This window comes from Chinchilla lanigera, unplaced genomic scaffold, assembly GCF_000276665.1.
Source record: "Chinchilla lanigera isolate Chin_1 unplaced genomic scaffold, ChiLan1.0 scaffold00064, whole genome shotgun sequence".
NCBI classification, from domain to species: domain Eukaryota; kingdom Metazoa; phylum Chordata; class Mammalia; order Rodentia; family Chinchillidae; genus Chinchilla; species Chinchilla lanigera.
Window position 1 is genome coordinate 2,840,929 of NW_004955465.1, and position 15,570 is coordinate 2,856,498.

Here is a 15,570-nt window from a genome sequence, read left to right on the forward strand (position 1 = left end):
AAAAGTAACCAAGACAATTACACCTTTCCAATCTAGCTCATAGGTCTGAGTGAGGCCTCTAAATACCTCAATGTACTTATCAGGGTCATCTAGAAATTTTCAAAGATCTAATTTTATCTGTTTTAGGTCACTGAGAGAAAAAGGCACATGAACTCTGGTAGTTCCAAATTGTCAATTTACTTCTTGTAATGGATACTGTCCTTGAGGAGCTTGCTTAAACTCAGCTAAGGATGGGTATAGCCCTGTAGAGGCCTGGATTACAGCTGGTCAGGAAGCCCCATCCTCTAACCTAGAAGGGCAAGTAGGGGAAACCTTAGGTTCAGTAATGATGGGTGACACTTTGATTAAGGCTGTCTTGTCCTCAGGCTCTGAATATTGGGGAGGAGCAATCTCAGGCTCTGTAATAGTGGACGTCTTAAGAGTCTGAGGAGTCTCGTTTCCCTGTGGCTCACATTTACATTTTGAAACTAAATAAGAACTATTTCTCAATACAAAGAAAATTTGAACATAGGACACTTCTGACCATTTTCCTTCCTTTTTACAGTATCTTTCTAATTGTAAAATAGCATCATAATTAATACTTCCCTCTACATCCCATTTTGGCTCTAGGGAATAGACAGGCCATGCACATGTGCAGGAAAATATTAAACAGCTCTTTTTCAACATGTGAGGATCAAACATCTTCCATTGCTTAATGATGCAACTGAGAGGTGTAAGCAACCTTGACTGTGAGTTTCCCGTGTCAAGAAGAGAAAGTTTGGGCATCCCCTCCCTATCTCTAATTGATCCTTGTACCCTTAAGACGTCCCTCAAGTAGATTCCACTCCAGAGCAGGTGGATGCTGTCTGGAGAGAGCGAGGACAAAATCTGATCAGCCTATCCACCCTCAAACTGACGCACGATTCTATCCTCCCAGAAAACTCATGAACCGTGCACTTATTCCTACTGGATATCTACAAGCATAAGTTAGAGTTGGTCTGGTGACTGGAATGTCTAAAGAAGCATATCTTTGTAATAAACTATTGCTTTTTATTCTTTGAAAGAGGGCATATATATAAAAAAAGCAAGTTGGAAATAGTTAAAGTATTCTTGAGCCACAAAGGAGATCACCTCTCAATAGAACTAACAATTGGCTGGAGGAATCCCTGCCCCATGCACTAGAGCAAAGAAGTCTCCAGATATTTGTGTTCACTATTTCATCACCTAGGCAAACTTTCTTAGCACCAGGACAAGACTATTTTATTTAAACTTTGAAGCTCACAGGTTAAACTTATATTTAGGGCTTAGCAATCACGTTTAAATATTGCTAAAGGCAAGTTAAGGCTGACAAGAATCCCTTTTTACCTTTAGTTAACATATGTAAGGCACAAATGTGAATCGTTCTCCTGCTAGCAGCTGTAAATTGTTGCAAGCTGCCTCAGCCTAGTTTCTGAAGGGTGGGGTAGTTAGGTAGCTCAACTGAAAAGCTTATGGAGAATTCCCAGTCTACTGGCAGAGAGAGGTAAGTACAATGGGTAAGTGGAGATTTTTCAGTGGTCAGGAGCCAGTTTCCACCGAGGAACCTTTGGGTGTCCACCAGAGAGTAGCCCTGGCCATGACCCCTCAACTGTTCTCAGTTTCTATTGGCCTACACAACCAGAGATCATTCTCCAGAAAGGAATCAAGCTGTCTCTCTGGTCAACATTCTATCAGCCATTGGCTTGAATACGGATTCACCAAAGAGATGCTGGGGAAACCTGTCCTCTGCTTTAAAGAGTGGCAGCTGCTCTAAAAGCGTTTAACTAGCTGGCAGAGTGACCACTGTTTGTGGTCAAGGAATAGTTAAAAGCTGGACAAGATTACCTAGCACTAGACCTAGGAGGAGAGGAAAGGTTGGAGATACTCTCTTAGACTAAATATGTTTTGGTCCCAGAAGTGTGCTGCTTTTGGAGATAGCTCCTTCTGATGTCACCCAGAAGTCAGTTCTCTCCACTGTGCCTCAGGTTCAGCCTCCTGAGGGAGACCTGCCCAGAACACTAAGCCGGGGCATAGCTTTTATGTGTGTTCTTCTGGACAGGCAAAATTCCAATGTCCCATCTGACCCAGGGACAGGGTATGTGTTCTTTCTCTAAGGTGATTTCCCTGTCTTCAGTGTTAACAAACGCTCATAGAAGATGAGCTTCTCTTAGTTGGAACAGTCTAGAGTTCTTTACTACGTCTGAGCTATACTTAAAAAGACCTATCTTACAGTTTATATCAAAGTTCACTAAGAGCATTCTAACGTTACTCTCCCTAGCTAAATAACATCAAGCAAGGAAAATCAGTACATTTAACAACTAGTTCAAATGCATCAAATGCAACATATACCAGGACAAAACAGAAATAAAATGTTTCATTAAAGAAATATCATAACCTTATAACCTTGCCATGTTTTAACTTAGATTTATCAACATTTTAACAAAACCGTATAACAGATAAAGTATAAGCAACTATAAGCAATAGGCAAAAGCATAACAAAATTTGAAGCATGAGTATTTGTTACCTAAATGCATCCCAATCCAGAGTCTATGAAACAAAAGCAAACTCTTACCTCTATCCAAGGATCTCAGTGGGGAACTCCAAAATGATACAGGAAAATAAAAACTCCCAACCTGAATGATATCTGGGACAAGTTCATGTTCTCTAAATTTTAAAGAATGAATTTTAGGAACAATGGAGGTTAAGAGCAGAATATATTTATTGAGGGAAAGAAAGCTTCTGTCCAAGAGGGGGACAGAAGTGGGGCCTGAGTGGGTTACCCCCTGACATATATTTAAATGTGACACCTGACCATACTGCTCCCAAAGACACTTTCTGCACAAAGGCACTGAGAAACTCACTGGCAAAGGAAGCATCAACTGTGTTTTCCTCTGTAGGTGGATCTACCACTGAGATTTCATTGGGATGGTGCTATGTGATAATGTTTACTGCCAAGACAAGATGAAATACATTTGCAGAAAAGCACAGCAGAGACAAAGTAGCTATGAGAAAGTTGTTAACTTACAGTGATCTTTGGTGATTACAGTTCCCCTATGAATGAAATAGATTTGTCACCTATGAAAACATTACCTGATCATACCAAACTTTTCCTGTAAAGGTCTAGAGAGCAAATATTTTAAACTTTGTAGACTAAGAGGTAAAGCTGAAGATACTCGAGGTACTTATATAACAAAAATAAGATAAATTTCCATAAAATTTTTCCTGATGAAATTCGAAATATAATACTAATAATTCAGTATGCTTTCCAATTTATATCTATTAATGATATGGATGGAATTGTAAAGGATATGATATTTCATTTGATTCAGGTTCAAAGGTAAATGTTCTCCCTCATCAAAATTATTTGCCAATATCACTTGTTAATCTTAATCTTTAATAGACTTTTATTGGTTTAATCTGCTATTTGAAACTATCATCTTACAAAAATAGATTTCATCAAATATTAATATTAGTTCAGGAATGTATCATTTTGTTAGAGCATATTCACTACTTAGAAAATATTTATGGGCAAGTGTAAAGGTCTTGAGTTCAATTCCCAATACCTCCAAAAAATTATGTAATTCTATTAGATTCTTTTCTTATATAGTCATGTGTGGCTCAACATGGGGACATATTCTGAGAAATGCACCATTAGGCAATATTTGATTGTGTAACCATCACAGAGTGCATTTACACAAACCTAGATGGTATAGCTCAACCACTGACATAAGCTCTTGATGTAATCAGGAGATGCAATAAACAATGCATGAGGCTGCTACCAGCAGGACTGCTTTGTGATAAACTCTTTTTGAGAGAAGGAGTATTTCATGGTTTGGGTCTAGATGTCCTGCCAAAGACTCATGCAGTCAGAGGTGGGGCTTTTTCGGATGTGGCTGAATCTAGAGTATATGATGCTGGGATTAAAGATGTGTGATTACTAAATTAGTACAATGATTGGTTACTAATAGTACCTGCCTAGTCCTGATAGACTGGATACAATATAAGGGACAGAAAGAGGTTTGTTTTCGCCCTTGCTTGCTTGCTTTTGCTGTCATGTGTTTGCCATGAACTGGTTCTCTGGGATTCCCTTCTGCTAAGCCACACTGTCTTGGAGCCAACTGACTATGGACTGAAACTTCTACACACTGTGAATGAAATAAACCTTTGCTCTTTTAACATGTGGGTGTTGGCTACTTGGTCACAGCAATGAGCAAAGTAATTAAGACAGAGTTGGGTACAAGGAGTGGGGTAATTGCCGTGACTATGGTTCAGGAGCCTTGGAAACTAGCTTGTGGGAACTGTTTGGAAAGGTCTGGAGATGCCAGCTAAAAAAGTAGAACTTGAACACCATAGGGGGAACTTGATGGGTGATTCTGGTCAGACTCAGAAGACCAGAATAGTGAGAGAAATTCTGCTGGTAAAGACCAGGGTCTGGATGTTTCTGCTTGGAAGAAGGACTGGATTGGCAGCTGGACTCCAGACAACATGTGTTATGGTTTGGCAGAAAGTTTGCCTGCATTTTGATCATGTCCAGAGACTTTGCCTGAAACTGAGGTTAAGGGAGGTAGACTAACTAATCTTGCAGAAGAAATTTAAAGGCAGGCTAATGTTGAGGCAGTGGCATGCCTATGATTGGGGGCTTTCAGTCAGGTTTATGACTGAATTATTTTTGAGAATAAAAGGAGCCCAAAAGAATGATTCAAATCATTGTGATCTTGGCTAGAAAAGAAGTTACAGTAGAGTTGTGGCCTGCAAAGATGGAACAGAGGAAAAAGTGGTTGCTTAAAAGACCAGCTAGAGAAAGACAAGTATGTCATAATAAGACAACAGAAAGATGGCCTGAAGACAGAACAAGAACCAACAGGACTCTAGTCTTTGCAGCCTCAGAATTGCAAAGGTGAAAGAATTTGCTTTGAGAATAGAGCCCCAGAGTATCATCTTCCAGAAGGTCAGTGGCCTAGAGAAGTTATTCCTTGAGATTTGGTTCATAGGCACTTGACCTCTATAGCCAAAAGAGAAGGAAGCCTGGCTACTGATCCAGCTGGTGGCAGACTTTGGCATCATCCAAGTGGTGCTTGTTTTAGGTGCATGCACAGTACAAGAGTTGTGGGGTGAGGAAAGCTTCCATTCAGATTTTAGAAGAAGGCCTGGGAGGCCAGGCAGTGTGCCCCTGAGAGGGTAGTATATGAAGCTGTAGATGTGAAGCCAAAGGTGCAATGGAAGATCCCAGAAGGTTGGAGAAGCCAGGAATAGGGCTCACCTGAGGAAAGCTGCATGGAAGAAGCAAAACCAACCCCAGAGAGAAGCCATGGAGCTGCAACCACCGGAAGTGCCTCAGGGGTGGAACCACTCAAGCCCTTTGGAGCTGATGTCTTGCCACAGATTGCTGGGGATGCTGCACATGGAACTCCAGAACTTCATGTTTACTCTGCTGGATTTTGGACATGGTTTTGATCCATTCCTTTGTATCCCCCTGTTTGTAACTTTTGGAATGGAAATGTCTATCTTGTACCATTGAATGTTGGAAGTATTTAACTTCATTTTCATCTGTACAGGGTTTTGTAGCTAAGAATTTGCCTTAAATCTCACAGGAGACTTGGGACTTGCACTTTTCAGCAATGCTGAAACTGCTAGGATTTTGGCAACTCTTTGAGATGGACTAAATGCCTTTTATGTAAAGGAATGTATGTACATGAGTCTTTGTCGTGGGGGCAGGAGCAGAATGTATTATTTCAGTCTAGATGTCCCCTCAACGACTCATGTAGCCATATGTGGAGCTTTTTCAGGTGCAGCTGAATCTAGAGTGCATGATGCTGGGATTAAGGATGTATGATTACTAAGTCACTACACTGATTGGTTTAGCACTTCCCTAATTCTGCCAGCCTGGTTACAATATAAGGGACAGAAAGAGATTTGTTTTCTCCCTTACTTGCTTGTTTTTGCTGTCTTCTGCTTGCCATGAATTGGTTCTCCCCTGCGGTTCCCCTCTGCCAAGCCACCCTTCTTTGGAGCCAGTTGATTATGGACTGAAACCTCTACAAACTGTGAACTAAATGAACCTGTCCCCTTTTAACTCATGGTGTTGGTTATTTTGTCACAGCAATAACAAAAGTAAGACAGAGTACACACTAAAGTATTGATAAAAACTATAGTATATTAAAATAAAAGCTAGTAAAATATTAATTTATTATCATGATCAACTATTACATATTGTCCATTATTGTATTTGCTACACTTTTATTGGACTGGCAGCACAGTAGGTTGGCCTTCACAAGCATCACCACAAATAAATGAGAGATGTATGACCTCATAGTGGCTATGATTCTATCAATATGCAATAGAAATTTTTCAGTTCCACTGCATTCTTGCAGCACCAACATTGGATATGCAGACTGTCAGTGACCAAGAAATAAGTGTAGGGTGCATGACCATGTTGCCTTTTAACAGCTCATTACATTACAAATTAATTGCTTTCAATACAAAGTTAATAGACATTCCCCAATTGCACAGTTAAATACTTTCCTTTGCACATGTATTAAGTCCTGATAAACACTGTTACAGCTATTTGAACTTGAGGATGTGTTCACCACAAATTTATGTGGCAATGGAGATCTCACTTTGTCTTTCAACTATTGACAGCTTAGAAAGTGCATACAGCAGCTTGACATTAATTGCAGTTCGAACATTAGCCATCAAAGTAATTTTACTCTAGTTAGGGTTCACATGTATAAGTACCATTCACCTTATAATTTTAAGTTGAATTCATTAATAAACACCCTTCAATCTGCAGCAAAGGATAATTTCTATAGCCATTCAATGCTGGCAGTAATGATTTAAGGCATTTTTTTATCTGTCAGCAAACATTCTCAGTCCTCAGCTCACTGATCACTGTTAAACATGTGATAGGAAAACATGTAATATTTGATTTCTAACAAAGATGCATGAAGCTGACAATAGTTAACTCTTCAGTAGTAAATGAAGCTCCGCATTGGCTTTGCTGCTTTAATAACCTATGATAAATTAGCATTTTCTCCCCCATATCTGCTGAAAGATAACTCAGCAAATAAACACAAATTTTAACATTTTTGCATTCTCACAAGATTGTAAATTTATCTAACCCTTTTTCGGTTCACATATGTTGTTACTACTCTCAGCTGCAACACGTCATAGCAGATTCTACTTCATGTTAGATTGAATTAGTGTTTTCTCCACTCCCTTGAGCATCTACTGACCTGCATCTGTTGTGCAAACTGTGGATAGAGGCTGATTCTTTAGTTACTTCAAAGTGTTCAAGCATTAACTCCTTGAGTAACCAACTGAGCAGCATCATAAACATCTGTCACCTCATCAAGAGCCCCAAAACCCACTGCATGTCATCTGCGTTGTTTTTTAATTGACTATTGATGTTGCTCTAAATGTTCTAAACTCTTCAAGCAACACCTCTTGCTGAATTGCTAATAATTTTAAATTTATTTTCTCAGGAAACATTTCTTTGGCTGCTTTGAGCAAGCATGATTTCATTAACTCACCATCACTAAATGGTTTTTCTTGCTTTCTTGGCTAACAAATGAGTCACATGGAAACTATAGTGTCATTGCACAATAGACACAATGTTTGTCCATCTCTTGGAATAGCAAAATAATCTACCCTTCACTGTGCTTTAAAAGCATCATGCAAAGTCCATTCTTCCTTATTTTCTTGTTGTGATGTGATAGCATGAACTGGTAACAAAAAATATTTCCAAATACAGTGATAAACATTGCATTCAAAATGCTGTTGAGTTATAACTAATCCCTATAATTTGTAGTATGTTAAGTATCACCTTATAAGTGATAAAAGTACCAAATGTGGTCTCTATTACATCTACTTCACTCTGCCATGGTAGCATGAAATCACTTACAGAACAAGTAACTATGCAAATAAATGTGTGTGGCTGTCAGCCAAAGAAACCTTACTGACATTACTCTTAAAATTTTCATTTGTCACTAAATACTGTTTTCCTTTTGATTTCTTCCAACTGCTTAAAGATGTAAAAGCCATTCTTTGCTAACAGGTCATACAAATATGGTGACAAACCAGATGTGAAATGACCAGGGCCATGATGTGCTCAACCTCTGATCAATATAATAAAACTCTGGGCCTGAGAGTTTGACTTGAGTCCTCACATAACGGATAATCACTCAGTTTCTAGACCCACACTAGTTCAGAGCAAGGACCAGTTCCCCTTGAGGGGTGAACCTACAATATGGTATATGCTCTAAAGCTTCCCCCTACCCCATCTTCTCTAGAAGGATCCTTAGCCATTTACTAGAGTGACTTTCCCTGGGGAGCAGGTAATAGTTGGACCTTTCAAGGTTCAATTGAAGGTACCATGCAGAAAGCCAAACCTCCAGTTGGAGAAAATATGTGCAACTTTCATGGGTTTTAATTGTGCAAAATTTTAAAGACTCTTACTCTTCCCACATAACAGCAAGGAGCCCACCACAGACCTGAATTTCCCCCATTCCTTCTCCCCTTCCCTCTTCCCTTGGCTGTGGACAGCGCTCACATCAGACTCCACACACTTGCTGGTGTCCCCCGTCAGACTGGTCCCTGTTCACTCTCCTCTCCCTTTCCAGCATCCCTGAGATCACAGTGCTGTCCATTTATAGGGCAGTTGCTAAAACAGCAACTTAAGTGAGACAGAACACTAGCAACCAAGAAATAGATATTTGTGCTCATGTACTTAAGAATAGCCAAACTGAAATGACATCATAGGATAAATCCAGATAAGGCAGTATTTGCCCTGACAAATCACAAGGGCCATTTTTCATGGGTACACTTCCACCTTTGCATCACATTGTTTCTGCCCATACCTATAAACACGGCAAAAATCATCTCCTGCATTTCTGAATCCTTCTTCCCCTCTCCAAGCCTGCCAGGGAATTAGAACTTTTCATTTAGTGACGGGTGTTACCTTTCCCATTTTTCAAAGCCCTAAATGGAAATGCCAGCGATTTAAGTGGTATCTTATCATTTTCAACTCAACAAAAAAATGAAAAACTTCATTAATTTCTTCAAGATATTGTGCCACTTGTATTGAGGCAAAATGATAAAGAAAAAGGGAAAAAAATAAGAAACAGCTACTGTAGCAGGTGCCACTCCACCGCACCTCTGCTGCATCAGTTATTTATCATGACCTTATGCCATTATCTTGTCACCTCTACCTCCACCACCCTTCTGTATTCTAGGAACAGTCAAGGAACCAGACGACCAACCTTCAGAATGCTGATTTATGGCCTGGCTGTTGCCCCCATAGCTGTCTGTGGAATCTACCCCAGGAGTCTTATCGATGACTTGAATAATAATAGTGTTGGTAATGTGCTAAGCTAACTGTCAATGCTGTGAAGGTGAGGTGCTAGCTAAAATCTTTCTATGGAGAAATCAAAGTCAAAAAAGATCTCAACAAGCACACCAAAGAGATTACTGGGGACGCCTTGGTCTAGTACGTAAGATGACATGTGACAAGAATTGGGCCTTTTTGTTGACTGATCATTCATATGATGGCTTTGTCTGTTCTCATCACCATAAGTGCGTGTCAGGAAGCCTTCCAATACATTCTCTGAGCATCCTGTACTGCCTCCTGTTACAGTATTTATCTCATGAGGTTGCAGTTGCCTATCTTCCCTCCCGTACTGTAAGCTGCTTGAGGGCAGAGGCTGTCTTTTCCTGTTCCTTCTTTTCTTTTTTTAACCCGCAAGTCTAGCATAATATACAACCATTGTAAGAACATAACACCAACCATCAAATTGAAGTGGACTACAGCTTTTAACCACAAAATTCACAACTATCTACAATAAGCCCAAATGAAGTTATTTGAAGACGGCAGTACTATTCATATTGTAATAAGGATGGAGTTATATGAGACAGCATAGCAACTAAAGGTGAGTGATCTGGAATTCCAGGCCTAAGTTCAAATCTTGCCTATGGACAATCTGGACCAATTTCCTTAGTTCTTTCTTTATCTCCCTTTCCTCACCCATAAAAAGAGGATGAAATAAGCACCCACTTTATGAAGCTGCTGTGAGAAATAAATGAGGCAGCACATGTACAGTACTTAAAGAGGTCTGATCTAATGTAAGCACTCAGTGTACTTTAATTACACTATCATAATAGTACTATGATGATGATGATGATGATATTAATGATAACTCAAGAATCAGGGGGCTGGGGATCTAGCTCAGCGGCAAAAGCGCCTGCCTGGCAAGCGCAAGGTCGTGAGTTCGGTTCCCGGTACCGGAGAAAAACCAAAACCAAAAAAACCAAAACAAGAATCAGAATTAGAGGACACTGATGGTTGGAAGACAGCCTTTGCAACATAAAAAACAAAGGACTAATATATAGAATATATAGGTAATAATTGTAAAAAACAAAAAAATGAAGAAAAGGTACTGAAGATTTCACTTTAGTAGAAACTCAAATAGCCAACAAACAAATAATTACTAGCTGATTAAAATTTTGGGAGATGTAAAGTAAAATCTATGCGATAATACTCTCACCTGCCAAAGAAGCAAAAATGCAAAGTCTGATGACGTCAAATACTGGCAGGGACCTGGGTGATGGGAAAGCCATGCATAGACTTTGGAGAAAAATGAGAAGGTAATAAAGCTGAATGTGCTCACCTCCAGGCAGCTGGAGGCTGTCAAAGCAGGGGCACCCAAGGGGCTCACTAGCACGGAGATCCCGCTCACAAAAGCCCTTTCCACATCCATTCAACCCAAAAAGGAGATGCCTTCTTCCTTGATTACTTAGGGCAGGCAAAGCCTTTGGGTTTCTGGTCCTTCCCATAGTGTACAGATTTTTGTTAAGAGTGAAACCTTATGTATTAGGATGTTTAAGTACATGACTGAGGTGGGAGGAAACAGTGGTAACTTATATCAGAAATTCTGATCCTGGCCAGGCTTAATGGCACATGTTCGTAATCCCAGCTACTTGAGAGCTGAAACAGGAGGATCACAAGTTCAAGGCCAGCCTGGATGATTTGTCTACATCCTGTCTCAGAATAAAGAGGGCTGTGGGTGTAGTCAGTGGTACAGTGCTCTTGGGTTCAATCCCTAGTACCAGAAGCAGCATATTTGTAACCCTCTTGGTGGTGTGTGTGAGGGGAGGCAGTGGGGGTGTGGGTGTCCATGAGGTCAAATCACAAGTAAAATATTTTAAATACTCTATGTCATTTTAAAAGTATTTAAGCAATGCCTCTGGCTGTTCTCAATATTTATGGCTAGAATGTATGGTTAGCTGGAAAGAAACTACGGCATCAGAATAGCCAAAGGATGTTGGTAACTGATTTGTTTAAATGTATCTGGAATATTTTTTGAGACTACCAAATCTCCCAAAATGAGTTGGATAAAATCCACATACTTTTTCATAATCACCTTCTGATTCAGTGTGTGCTCCTTGACAAGGCAGTTAAAATGCACATTAGAAAATCCTGTCCATAGACACATATTCTAATTGAAATTAATTATTATCTAATTTTATTTATAAAAAGTTATTGCTTCCCAATCTTATGAACAAAAACATAGATATAATTACATGGTTAGATTCAGACTGGTCAGCTTTAGCATTAGGCAGATTTCTTTTCTTTTAAATACCAGGAAAAATTTTATCCTGAATTTAGAAACAGTGATATTATTTATGATATTTATATTTGGCCCTAACTAAATTATCCCCAAAGTAGAACACAAACGATGAATATACACATATACATTTACCACAGAAATACCATTTTATTATATATCTCACTTCAAACATAATTTTGGCTGGATAGTATCTATTTTTATAAATTAGATAATGAAAACAGCACCATGACTCATGTTCTTGTTTTTATAATGAATTAAGAAGCGAATAAATTAATTCCATTAAATCTACATCATTAAAATCTCTTTACAATGTGCATTCTTAAATTTATTTCTCCATAGTTTGGGTAATGTTTAATATTTATTCAATATTAAATGCAAATTAAATTCAAGAAATACTTGATGACATTTCTTAATATTATATTAACATATTTATTAGAATTAAAAGTGAAGTTGAACTATTTTTGTCAAGAAAAAATTTCATTTTGCTGACAAGATTGACAAAAACACTGCTTTGGGAGCATATTTTTATAAAGTAATGAGATAAATCTACAGCTTCAGATTTTAAAGAAAATGTACTTTTAAGCATGTAATGAGACGAACATTTTAACAATAAGAAAATTAACGATATTCCCACTTTTCAGCAGTTACAGATCCTGCCTATGTCCTGCAGCACATCCTGGGCTCACTCGGCATTGAGTGCACCACCCCATCTGAGTCTTTGCTTCCTCGGTGTAAAGAAGACTTGCTCACCCCCTGGTCCTCAGCCTGTGTACACAAGCCTGAATGTAAGGTGTCAATGGCTCAATTCCCAATTCCTTGTTCTGTGGTAGGGCAGTCCTAGGGTGTAGTCTACTGGATACTCAGGAATTGGGATTGGCTTCAAGTGCCCACTGTAGTACCCACTTTTGTTTTGCTTCCTTTTCTCTCTCACTTTCTCACTGCCTCAGTTGTACCTCCTGGGATCACCTCCCGGAAAATCTCTAGAACCCAAGAGCTCATCTTCAAGTTTGCTTTTCAGGGAACACAAACGAAGACACCAATCTGTGCTGAACAAAGTGCTTCTCAGTAAAGGAGCAACAGGTGTAGTTCAGAGCCATCTGGTAACTCTCAGCAAATCCTTCTCGGTGTACCTCACAGATGTCGAGCTTGAATAACTCATCGAAAAGGTGATGTACTTTGGCATGTCAGGTAGATCTCACCACTTTCATATCTTGAAGAAGGACTTAATAGAATTTTTAGCATAGGTAGCAATAAAAATATTGCTGACAATAAATTATTAGGTGGTGTTTGGAACATAACTTGGATGGAATTAAAAGAGTAGGATAAAATTGTTATAACAGATACCTTTCATTTGCATTTGCTCATGGCTATCAATAGTTCTTGCAGCAGTTATTTCTGTGAAAGTAGGGGGAGGGACAAAATCAGTGTGGAAATCTGTCCATTTCTAACATTCACCACTCACCAATGGATGTGTGAACTAATGGAGGATAAACACTGATTCTGTCAGTAAGAGAAGCATTTTCAATAAAAATTTACCTTTTCTATTTAGTAAACTACAAGAAAAGTATAATTTTGCATCCTTGATCCATGTGCAGCAATAATTATAATAACCCAATCGAGATGAAATATTGCGAACATAATCTCACAGTCCTAGGAAATAAAGCATTTTACAAATTCAATTTTTAGTCACTTTTTTTTGTTGGTGAGACATATGATAGGGTATTTTTTTTTTTGTCTTTTTGAGACAGGGTCTTGCTATGCAGTTCAGGCTGGCCTTGAGCTCACTTTGTAGCCCAGACTAGTCTTGAACTCACAGTGATCCTCCTGCCTCAGCCCCCTGAGTGCTGGGATTACAGGCATGCACCACCATGCCCAGTTCATGATAGTGTATTCAAAAAAGACTTTCTATATAAAATATATTACATTAAGATAAAATTCTGTTGGGGAATTTAAATTAAAAGAAAAAAAAATACAGGTATACAATTTCCATAGGAGATTATGCATGCATTCTTATAAGGATGATTATGGATTATGACTATTAAGTCAAACTGTCATATTTATATTCTTCTGTGTACACTAAGAGGGCGATGTAACAATTTTATCTTAAAACACCAATATCTACAAAATGCCAGATATAAGCCCACAAATTTGTATAAAACATTATGATAAAAACTTAAAACTTCCACTTTGCATAATGTTTTAAAATTCCTATCATAAAATATTGACAAAATCACCAAAAAGAAAAAGTAAATGGCAGAGGGATGGCAGTACAAACAACACCCACTGCAGAGCACATCCAACTCGGTGACCAAAGTCAGCATCAGCAGTCAAGTTGATACACGCATCCTCGGTAGACGCTTGACTTCTGTGATTTCCTCCCCAAACCCGTGATCCAGGTCTTATCATGAGGAAAACAACAGACAAACCCAAACTGAGGGACTATCTACAAAACACCTGACCAGCACATGTCCAAGCTGTCAAAAGTCATGAAAAATAAGGAAAATCTGAAAAACTATAGGAGCTAAAAGGACACTAAGGAAACGTGGTGACTAAGTGTGATCCTTCAACAGAAAGAGAGATTAGTTAAAAATTAAGGGCATTTGAATAAAGTGTCAGGTTAGTCAACAATAATGAAGCAATATTACTTTGATAATTTCCACAAAAATCTCAAAAGGTGAATGGGGAGGGGAAGGGACGTTATATACACATAGAACTATCCACAATGAATGTAATCATTATCCACTATAAATATGTACTAAGAACTTTTTTGAATGATAGTCCAGGGCTGGGGAGATAGCTCAACAGCACAAGTGCCTGCCTAGCAAGCGCAAGGTCCTGAGTTGGATTCCCAGTACCCAAATAAAATAAAATAAAATAAAATAAAATAAAAGATAGTCCAGCCATCCTAATCGGAAAAAAGAAATCTCATACGAATGTGAAGACAGCAGAAGTTGGATACCAAATAAATAGGAGCCTTTTGTTCTGTCTTAGAAATTTTTCTGTAATTCTAAAACTGTTCTAAAATTAAAAGTTTACTTAAAAATAACATAAGAAACAATGACCTAAAATAAGTAATGCAATTTGTAATTATATTGCAGTTGTTAGATATGCTGTCCTCTAAATCCAATTGTAAACTCTTTATCTGTGTGTCCTTACAGAATAAATGCTTGTACTTTGCATCCTGGCCATTGTAGGATAGACTAAAAGCAGGCAAAGGGACAGAAATTGTGTGTGGATTTAGAGTATCTAGTCAGTTGCAGTGGATAATCTAATTATGTGGATTTGGGTTTTGTTTTTTTAATATAGGAAAGCGAGATAATATAGTAGGATGTTGTAGAAAAAATTAAATTACAGTGGACGCAATAACATTTTCCCAAATTTGAGCTGGTAATATGTGTTTTACAGAGGTAAAGAGATGAATATAAAAATATTTTATGACAACAGAAAGAGTAGCTTCTTCAATTTACTGGTAGCAGTTATGTATAAGTTAAATAATAAATAACTGAGTAAATACAATGCTTTTGCTAATAACACATTAGCTCTTACTGTACTTTTTCTGTGTGTGTGTGTGTGTGTGTGTGTGTGTGTGTGTGTGTGTGACTGGAGGTTGAATGCAGGACCTTTGCACTGAGCTATGTACCCAACCAGCCCCTTTAGAGACAGGGTGTCTCTGAGTCAGTAAGTCCCCAGGCTGCGCTGGGCCTTGTGGTCTTCCTCCTTAGACTCCCAGACTTCTGGGATTGCAAGTTTATAGCACTGCACCTTTTCCTGTACTGTATGTTAAAACTACAGAAATAGCTGTAGAAAGAGAGTCACTCAACCATTCTTTCCTGCATGTGCTACCAACTGTTCCCTATCACAAGAGGCCCTGGCCTCTCTCCTTCATGACCCCTGCTGTTCCTCTCCTGGGCATCTCCCTCAGTTGTTGAGCTCTTGCTTATCCCATAAGGCT

At 38.7% G+C, this 15,570-nt stretch overlaps 1 long non-coding RNA gene across 1 annotated transcript; it reads left to right on the top strand.

Annotated features, from left to right (window-relative positions):
- The first annotated feature begins 9,497 nt into the window (after positions 1–9,497).
- On the top strand, positions 9,498–14,372 carry LOC106150138. Its single transcript, XR_001236767.1, has 3 exons — positions 9,498–9,920; positions 12,263–12,784; positions 14,015–14,372. It is a non-coding gene; the product is annotated as an uncharacterized LOC106150138 (long non-coding RNA).
- Positions 14,373–15,570: the final 1,198 nt, after the last annotated feature.